The 9,944-nt window shown below is 35.6% G+C and overlaps 4 non-coding genes across 4 annotated transcripts; all 4 read right to left on the bottom strand.

Annotated features, from left to right (window-relative positions):
- Positions 1-859: 859 nt before the first annotated feature.
- TRNAM-CAU (transfer RNA methionine (anticodon CAU)) lies at positions 860-932 on the bottom strand. The gene has a single exon. It is a non-coding gene; the product is annotated as a tRNA-Met (tRNA).
- A 5,486-nt stretch (positions 933-6,418) lies between these two features.
- TRNAR-CCU (transfer RNA arginine (anticodon CCU)) lies at positions 6,419-6,491 on the bottom strand. Its single transcript has one exon. It is a non-coding gene; the product is annotated as a tRNA-Arg (tRNA).
- Positions 6,492-7,653: 1,162 nt separating this feature from the next.
- TRNAM-CAU (transfer RNA methionine (anticodon CAU)) lies at positions 7,654-7,726 on the bottom strand. The gene has a single exon. It is a non-coding gene; the product is annotated as a tRNA-Met (tRNA).
- A 1,157-nt stretch (positions 7,727-8,883) lies between these two features.
- Positions 8,884-8,956, bottom strand: TRNAK-CUU (transfer RNA lysine (anticodon CUU)). Its single transcript has one exon. It is a non-coding gene; the product is annotated as a tRNA-Lys (tRNA).
- Positions 8,957-9,944: the final 988 nt, after the last annotated feature.

Genomic DNA, 9,944 nt, shown 5'->3' with positions numbered 1-9,944 from the left:
GCCGGGCTTCAAGCGGGAACAAAAAATAAATTCAACTAAAAAAAGCACGATGCTTAGTCACAAACATAACAAATAATTTAGATGATTAAATAATGTTGAAATACGGCTAGAGTTTAAGTAGCAGTTGCAGCCAAAATTTAATGCTGTCTTTAATTTAGGTTTGTAGTATTTTATATCGAGAAGAGAAGTATACAGAGATTCATATATTTGAAGAGCGTCCTAAATAATAAAAAAACTAAGTCGCCCAACGTGGGGCTCGAATCCACGACCCCGAGATTAAGAGTCTCGTGCTCTACCGACTGAGCTAGCCGGGCTTCCAGCGTGAGCAAAAAATTAATTCACATAAAAAAAGCACGATGTTTAGAGCTACAAACATAACAAATAATTTAGAAAATTAAATATTGTTGAAAAATGGCAAGAGTTTAAGTAGCAGTTGCAGCCAAAATTTAATGCTGTCTTTAATTTAGGTTTGTAGTATTTTATATCCAGAAGAGAAGTATACAGAGATTCTTATATTTGAAGAGCGTCCTAAATAATAAAAAAACTATAGCGCCCTACGTGGGGCTCGAACCCGTGACCCCGAGACAAAGAGTCTCGTGCTCTGTCGACTGAGCTAGCTGGGCTTCAAGCGTGAGCAAAAAAAAAATTAACATAAAAAAAGTACGATGTTTAGCGCCACAAACATAACAAATTATTTTGAAGATTAAATATTGTTGAAAAATGGCTAGATATTAAGTAGCAGTTGCTGCGTAAAATTAATGCTGTCTTTAATTTAGGTTTGTAGTATTTTATATCCAGAAGAGAAGTATACAGAGATTCTTATATTTGAAGAGCGTCCTAAATAATAAAAAATCTATAACGCCCAACGTGGGGCTCGAATCCACGTCCCCGAGATTATGAGTCTCGTGCTCTACCGACTGAGCTAGCCGGGCATCAAGCGTGAACAAAAAATAAATTCAATTAAAAAAAGCACGATGCTTAGCGTCACAAACATAACAAATAATTTAGATGATTAAATATTGTTGAAAAATGGCTAGAGTTTAAGTAGCAGTTGCAGCCAAAATATAATGCGGTCTTTAATTTAGGTTGGTAGTATTTTATATCGAGAAGAGAAGTATACAGAGATTAATATATTTGAAGAGCGTCCTAAATAATAAAAAAGCTATAGCGCCCTTCGTGGGGCTCGAATTCACGCCCCCGAGAATAAGAGTCTCGTGCTCTGTCGACTGAGCTAGCTGGGCTTCAAGCGTGAACAAAAAATAAATTCAACTAAAAAAAGCACGATGCTTAGCGTCACAAACATAACAAATAATTTAGATGATTAAATATTGTTGAAAAATGGCTAGAGATTAAGTAGCAGTTGCAGCCAAAATTTAATGCTGTCTTTAATTTAGGTGGGAAGTATTTTATATCCAGAAGAGAAGCATACAGAGATTGATATATTTGAAGAGCGTCCTAAATAATAAAAAAACTATAGTGCCCAACGTGGGGCTCGAACCCACGACCCCGATATTAAGAGTCTCGTGCTCTGTCGACTGAGCTAGCAGGGCTTCAAGCCTGAACAAAAAATAAATTCAACTAAAAAAAGCACGATGCTTAGCGCCACAAACATAACAAATAATTTAGAAGATTAAATGCTGTTGAAAAATGGCTAGAGATTAAGTAGCACTTGCAGCGTAAACTTAATGCTGTCTTCAATTTAGGTTTGTAGTATTTTATATCCAGAAGAGAAGTATACAGAGATTCATATATTTGAAGAGCGTCCTAAATAATAAAAAAACTATAGCACCCTACGTGGGGCTCGAATCCATGACCCCGAGTAAAAGGGTCTCGTGCTCTACCGACTGAGCTACCCGGGCTTCAAGCGTGAACAAAGAATAAATTCAACTAAAAAAAAGCACGATGCTTAGCGTCACAAACATAACAAATTATTTTGAAGATTAAATATTGTTGAGAAATGACTAGAGATTAAGTAGCAGTTGCAGCCTAAATTTAATGCTGTCTTTAATTTAGGTTGGTAGTATTTTATATCCAGAAGAGAAGTATACAGAGATTCATATATTTGAAGAGCGTCCTAAATAATAAAAAAACTATAACGCCCAACGTGGGGCTCGAGCCCACGACCCCGAGATTAAGAGTCTCGTGCTCTTCCGACTGAGCTAGCCGGGCTTCAAGCGTGAACAAAAAATAAATTCACATAAAAAAGGTGCGATGTTTAGCGCCACAATCATAACAAATTATTTTGAAGATTAAATATTGTTGAAAAATGGCTACAGTTTAAGTAGCAGTTGCAGCCAAAATTTAATGCTGTCTTTAATTTAGGTTGGTAGTATTTTATATCCAGAAGAGAAGTATACAGAGATTAATATATTTGAAGAGCGTCCTAAATAATAAAAAAACTATAGGGCCCAACGTGGGGCTCGAACCCACGATCCCGAGAGTAAGAGTCTCGTGCTCTACCGAATAAGCTAGCCGGGCTTCAAGCGGGAACAAAAAATAAATTCAACTAAAAAAAGCACGATGCTTAGTCACAAACATAACAAATAATTTAGATGATTAAATATTGTTGAAATACGGCTAGAGTTTAAGTAGCAGTTGCAGCCAAAATTTAATGCTGTCTTTAATTTAGGTTTGTAGTATTTTATATCGAGAAGAGAAGTATACAGAGATTCATATATTTGAAGAGCGTCCTAAATAATAAAAAAACTAAGTCGCCCAACGTGGGGCTCGAATCCACGACCCCGAGATTAAGAGTCTCGTGCTCTACCGACTGAGCTAGCCGGGCTTCCAGCGTGAGCAAAAAATTAATTCACATAAAAAAAGCACGATGTTTAGAGCTACAAACATAACAAATAATTTAGAAAATTAAATATTGTTGAAAAATGGCAAGAGTTTAAGTAGCAGTTGCAGCCAAAATTTAATGCTGTCTTTAATTTAGGTTTGTAGTATTTTATATCCAGAAGAGAAGTATACAGAGATTCTTATATTTGAAGAGCGTCCTAAATAATAAAAAAACTATAGCGCCCTACGTGGGGCTCGAACCCGTGACCCCGAGACTAAGAGTCTCGTGCTCTGTCGACTGAGCTAGCTGGGCTTCAAGCGTGAGCAAAAAAAAAATTAACATAAAAAAAGTACGATGTTTAGCGCCACAAACATAACAAATTATTTTGAAGATTAAATATTGTTGAAAAATGGCTAGATATTAAGTAGCAGTTGCTGCGTAAAATTAATGCTGTCTTTAATTTAGGTTTGTAGTATTTTATATCCAGAAGAGAAGTATACAGAGATTCTTATATTTGAAGAGCGTCCTAAATAATAAAAAATCTATAACGCGCAACGTGGGGCTCGAATCCACGTCCCCGAGATTATGAGTCTCGTGCTCTCCCGACTGAGCTAGCCGGGCATCAAGCGTGAACAAAAAATAAATTCAATTAAAAAAAGCACGATGCTTAGCGTCACAAACATAACAAATAATTTAGATGATTAAATATTGTTGAAAAATGGCTAGAGTTTAAGTAGCAGTTGCAGCCAAAATATAATGCGGTCTTTAATTTAGGTTGGTAGTATTTTATATCGAGAAGAGAAGTATACAGAGATTAATATATTTGAAGAGCGTCCTAAATAATAAAAAAGCTATAGCGCCCTTCGTGGGGCTCGAATTCACGCCCCCGAGAATAAGAGTCTCGTGCTCTGTCGACTGAGCTAGCTGGGCTTCAAGCGTGAACAAAAAATAAATTCAACTAAAAAAAGCACGATGCTTAGCGTCACAAACATAACAAATAATTTAGATGATTAAATATTGTTGAAAAATGGCTAGAGATTAAGTAGCAGTTGCAGCCAAAATTTAATGCTGTCTTTAATTTAGGTGGGAAGTATTTTATATCCAGAAGAGAAGCATACAGAGATTGATATATTTGAAGAGCGTCCTAAATAATAAAAAAACTATAGTGCCCAACGTGGGGCTCGAACCCACGACCCCGATATTAAGAGTCTCGTGCTCTGTCGACTGAGCTAGCAGGGCTTCAAGCCTGAACAAAAAATAAATTCAACTAAAAAAAGCACGATGCTTAGCGCCACAAACATAACAAATTATTTTGAAGATTAAATATTGTTGAGAAATGACTAGAGATTAAGTAGCAGTTGCAGCCTAAATTTAATGCTGTCTTTAATTTAGGTTGGTAGTATTTTATATCCAGAAGAGAAGTATACAGAGATTCATATATTTGAAGAGCGTCCTAAATAATAAAAAAACTATAACTCCCAACGTGGGGCTCGAGCCCACGAACCCGAGATTAAGAGTCTCGTGCTCTTCCGACTGAGCTAGCCGGGCTTCAAGCGTGAACAAAAAATAAATTCACATAAAAAAGGTGCGATGTTTAGCGCCACAATCATAACAAATTATTTTGAAGATTAAATATTGTTGAAAAATGGCTACAGTTTAAGTAGCAGTTGCAGCCAAAATTTAATGCTGTCTTTAATTTAGGTTGGTAGTATTTTATATCCAGAAGAGAAGTATACAGAGATTAATATATTTGAAGAGCGTCCTAAATAATAAAAAAACTATAGGGCCCAACGTGGGGCTCGAACCCACGACCCCGAGATTAAGAGTCTCGTGCTCTATCGACTGAGCTAGCCGGGCTTCAAGCGTGAACAAAAAATAAATTCAAATAAAAAAAGTACAATGTTTAGTTCCACAAACATAAAAAATAATTTAGAAGATTAAATATTGCTGAAAAATGGCTAGAGATTAAGTAGCAGTAGCAGCAAAAATTTAATGCAGTCTTTAATTTAGGCTTGTAGTATTTTATATCCAGAAGAGAAATATACAGAGATTCATATATTTAAAAAGCATCCTAAATAATAAAAAAACTATAGCGCCCCACGTGGGGCTCGAACCCACGACCCCGAGATTAAGAGTCTCGTGCTCTACCGATTGAGCTAGCCGGGCTTCAAGCGTGAACAAAAAATAAATTCACATAAAAAAAGTACAATGTTTAGTTCCACAAACATAAAAAATAATTTAGAAGATTAAATATTGCTGAAAAATGACTAAAGATTAAGTAGCATTAGCAGCAAAAATTTAATGCAGTCTTTAATTTAGGCTTCTAGTATTTTATATCCAGAAGAGAAGTATACAGAGATTCATATATTTAAAAAGCATCCTAAATAATAAAAAACCTACAGCGCCCAACGGGGGGCTCGAACCCACGACCCTGAAATTAAGAGTCTCGTGCTCTACCGACTGAGCTAGCCGGGCTTCAAGCGTGAACAAAAAATAAATTCACATAAAAAAAGTACAATGTTTAGTTCCACAATCATAAAAAATAATTTAGAAGATTAAATATTGCTGAAAAATGGCTAGAGATTAAGTAGCAGTAGCAGCAAAAATTTAATGCATTCTTTAATTTAGGCTTGTAGTATTTTATATCCAGAAGAGAAGTATACAGAGATTAATATATTTAAAAAGCATCCTAAATAATAAAAAAACTATAGCGCCCAACGTGGGGCTAGAACCCACGACCCCGAGATTAAGAGTCTCGTGCTCTACCGACTGAGCTAGCCGGGCTGCAACCGTGAACAAAAAATAAATTCAAATAAAAAAGTACAATGTTTAGTTCCACAAACATAAAAAATAATTTAGAAGATTAAATATTGCTGAAAAATGGCTAGAGATTAAGTAGCAGTAGCAGCGAAAATTTAATGCAGTCTTTAATTTAGGCTTGTAGTATTTTATATCCAGAAGAGAGGTATGCAGAGATTCATATATTTAAAGAGCGTCCTAAATAATAAAAAAAATATAGCGCCCAACGTGGGGCTCGAACCCACGACCCCGAGATTAAGAGTCTCGTGCTCCACCGACGGAGCTAGCCGGGCTTCAAGGGTGAACAAAAAATAAATTCAAATCAAAAAAGTACAATGTTTTGTTCCACAAACATAAAAAATAATTTAGATGATTAAATATTGTTGAAAAATTTCTAGAGATTAAGTAGCAGTAGCAGCGAAAATTTAATGCAGTCTTTAATTTAGGCTTGTAGTATTTTATATCCAGAAGAGAAGTATGCAGAGATTCATATATTTAAAGAGCGTCCTAAATAATAAAAAAATATAGCGCCCAACGTGGGGCTTGAACCCACGACCCCGAGATTAAGAGACTCGTGCTCTACCGACTGAGCTAGCCGGGCTTCAAGCGTGAACAAAAAATAAATTCACATAAAAAAAGTACAATGTTTAGTTCCACAAACATAAAAAATAATTTAGATGATTAAATATTGTTGAAAAATGGCTAGAGAATAAGTAGCAGTAGCAGCAAAAATTTAATGTAGTCTTTAATTTAGGCTTGTAGTATTTTATAACCAGAAGAGAAGTATGCAAAGATTCATATATTTAAAAAGCATCCTAAATAATAAAAAAACTATAGTGCCCAACGTTGGGCTCGAACCCACGACCCCGAGATTAGGAGTCTCGTGCTCTACCGACTGAGCTAGCCGGGCTTCAACCGTGAACAAAAAATAAATTCAAATAAAAAAGTACAATGTTTAGTTCCACAAACATAAAAAATAATTTAGAAGATTAAATATTGCTGAAAAATGGCTAGAGATTAAGTAGCAGTAGCAGCGAAAATTTAATGCAGTCTTTAATTTAGGCTTGTAGTATTTTATATCCGGAAGAGAAGTATACAGAGATTCATATATTTAAAAAGCATCCTAAATAATAAAAAAACTTTAACGCCCAACGTGGGGCTCGAACCCACGATCCCGAGATTAAGAGTCTCGTGCTCTACCGACTGAGCTAGCCGGGCTTCAAGCGTGAACAAAAAATAAATTCACATAAAAAAAGTACAATGTTTAGTTCCACAAACATAAAAAATAATTTAGATGATTAAATATTGTTGAAAAATGGCTAGAGATTAAGTAGCAGTAGCAGCAAAAATTTAATGCAGTCTTTAATTTAGGCTTGTAGTATTTTATATCCAGAAGAGAAGTATACAGAGATTCATATATTTAAAAAGCATCCTAAATAATAAAAAAACTATAGCGCCCAACATGGGACTCGAACCTACGACCCCGAGATTAAGAGTCTCGTGCTCTACCGACTGAGCTAGCCGGGCTTCAAGCGTGAACAAAAAATAAATTAACATAAAAAAAAGCACAATGTTTAGTTCCACAAACATAAAAAATAATTTAGAAGATTAAATATTGCTGAAAAATATCTAGAGATTAAGTAGCAGTAGCAGCAAAAATTTAATGCAGTCTTTAATTTAGGCTTGTAGTATTTTATAACCAGAAGAGAAGTAAACAGATATTCATAAATTTGAAGAGCGTCCTAAATAATAAAAAAACTATAGCGCCCTACGTGGGGCTCGAACCCGTGACCCCGAGATTAAGAGTCTCGTGCTCTGTCGACTGAGCTAGCTGGGCTTCAAGCGTGAGCAAAAAAAAATTAACATAAAAAAAGTACGATGTTTAGAGCCACAAACATAACAAATTATTTTGAAGATTAAATATTGTTGAAAAATGGCTAGATATTAAGTAGCAGTTGCTGCGTAAAATTAATGCTGTCTTTAATTTAGGTTTGTAGTATTTTATATCCAGAAGAGAAGTATACAGAGATTCTTATATTTGAAGAGTGTCCTAAATAATAAAAAATCTATAACGCCCAACGTGGGGCTCGAATCCACGTCCCCGAGATTATGAGTCTCGTGCTCTACCGACTGAGCTAGCCGGGCATGAAGCGTGAACAAAAAATAAATTCAACTAAAAAAAGCACGATGCTTAGCGTCACAAACATAACAAATAATTTAGATGATTAAATATTGTTGAAAAATGGCTAGAGTTTAAGTAGCAGTTGCAGCCAAAATATAATGCTGTCTTTAATTTAGGTTGGTAGTATTTTATATCGAGAAGAGAAGTATACAGAGATTAATATATTTGAAGAGCGTCCTAAATAATAAAAAAGCTATAGCGCCCTTCGTGGGGCTCGAACCCACGCCCGAGAATAAGAGTCTCGTGCTCTGTCGACTGAGCTAGCTGGGCTTCAAGCGTGAACAAAAAATAAATTCAACTAAAAAAAGCACGATGCTTAGCGTCACAAACATAACAAATAATTTAGATGATAAAATATTGTTGAAAAATGGCTAGAGATTAAGTAGCAGATGCAGCCAAAATTTAATGCTGTCTTTAATTTAGGTGGGAAGTATTTTATATCCAGAAGAGAAGCATACAGAGATTGATATATTTGAAGAGCGTCCTAAATAATAAAAAAACTATAGTGCCCAACGTGGGGCTCGAACCCACGACCCCGATATTAAGAGTCTCGTGCTCTGTCGACTGAGCAAGCAGGGCTTCAAGCCTGAACAAAAAATAAATTCAACTAAAAAAAGCACGATGCTTAGCGCCACAAACATAACAAATAATTCAGAAGATTAAATGTTGTTGAAAAATGGCTAGAGATTAAGTAGCAGTTGCAGCGTAAATTTAATGCTGTCTTTAAGTTTGTAGTATTTTATATCCAGAAGAGAAGTATACAGAGATTCATATATTTGAAGAGCGTCCTAAATAATAAAAAAACTATAGCACCCTACGTGGGGCTCGAATCCATGACCCCGAGTAAAAGGGTCTCGTGCTCTACCGACTGAGCTACCCGGGCTTCAAGCGTGAACAAAAAATAAATTCAACTAAAAAAAAGCACGATGCTTAGCGTCACAAACATAACAAATTATTTTGAAGATTAAATATTGTTGAGAAATGAATAGAGATTAAGTAGCAGTTGCAGCCTAAATTTAATGCTGTCTTTAATTTAGGTAGGTAGTATTTTATATCCAGAAGAGAAGTATACAAAGATTCATATATTTGAAGAGCGTCCTAAATAATAAAAAAACTATAACGCCCAACGTGGGGCTCGAACCCACGACCCCGAGATTAAGAGTCTCGTGCTCTACCGACTGAGCTAGCCGGGCTTCAACCGTGAACAAAAAATAAATTCATATAAAAAAAGTACAATGTTTAGTTCCACAAACATAACAAATAATTTAGAAGATTAAATGTTGTTGAAAAATGGCTAGAGATTAAGTAGCAGTTGCATCGTAAATTTAATGCTGTCTTTAATTTAGGTTTGTAGTATTTCATATCCAGAAGAGAAGTATACAGAGATTCATATATTTGAAGAGCGTCCTAAATAATAAAAAAACTATAGCACCCTACGAGGGGCTCGAATCCATTACCCCTAGGAAAAGGGTCTCGTGCTCTACCGACTGAGCTACCCGGGCTTCAAGCGTGAACAAAAAATAAATTCAACTAAAAAAAAGCACGATGCTTAGCGTCACAAATATAACAAATTATTTTGAAGATTAAATATTGTTGAAAAATGACTAGAGATTAAGTAGCAGTTGCAGCCTAAATTTAATGCTGTCTTTAATTTAGGTTGGTAGTATTTTATATCCAGAAGAGAAGTATACAGAGATTCATATATTTGAAGAGCGTCCTAAATAATAAAAAAACTATAGTGCCCAACGTGGGGCTCGAACCCACGACCCCGATATTAAGAGTCTCGTGCTCTGTCGACTGAGCTAGCAGGGCTTCAAGCCTGAACAAAAAATAAATTCAACTAAAAAAAACACGATGCTTAGCGCCACAAACATAACAAATAATTTAGAAGATTAAATGTTGTTGAAAAATGGCTAGAGATTAAGTAGCAGTTGCAGCGTAAATTTAATGCTGTCTTTAATTTAGGTTGGTAGTATTTTATATCCAGAAGAGAAGTATACAGAGATTCATATATTTGAAGAGCGTCCTAAATAATAAAAAAACTATAACGCCCAAAGTGGGGCTCGAGCCCACGACCCCGAGATTAAGAGTCTCGTGCTCTTCCGACTGAGCTAGCCGGGCTTCAAGCGTGAACAAAAAATAAATTCACATAAAAAAGGTGCGATGTTTAGCGCCACAATC

Source organism: Parasteatoda tepidariorum, chromosome 5, assembly GCF_982258835.1.
Source record: "Parasteatoda tepidariorum strain Cologne lab strain chromosome 5, Ptep-v5.0, whole genome shotgun sequence".
NCBI classification, from domain to species: Eukaryota; Metazoa; Arthropoda; class Arachnida; order Araneae; family Theridiidae; genus Parasteatoda; species Parasteatoda tepidariorum.
Note: the sequence above shows the minus strand (reverse complement) of the source record. Positions and strands in the feature narration are given on the sequence as shown.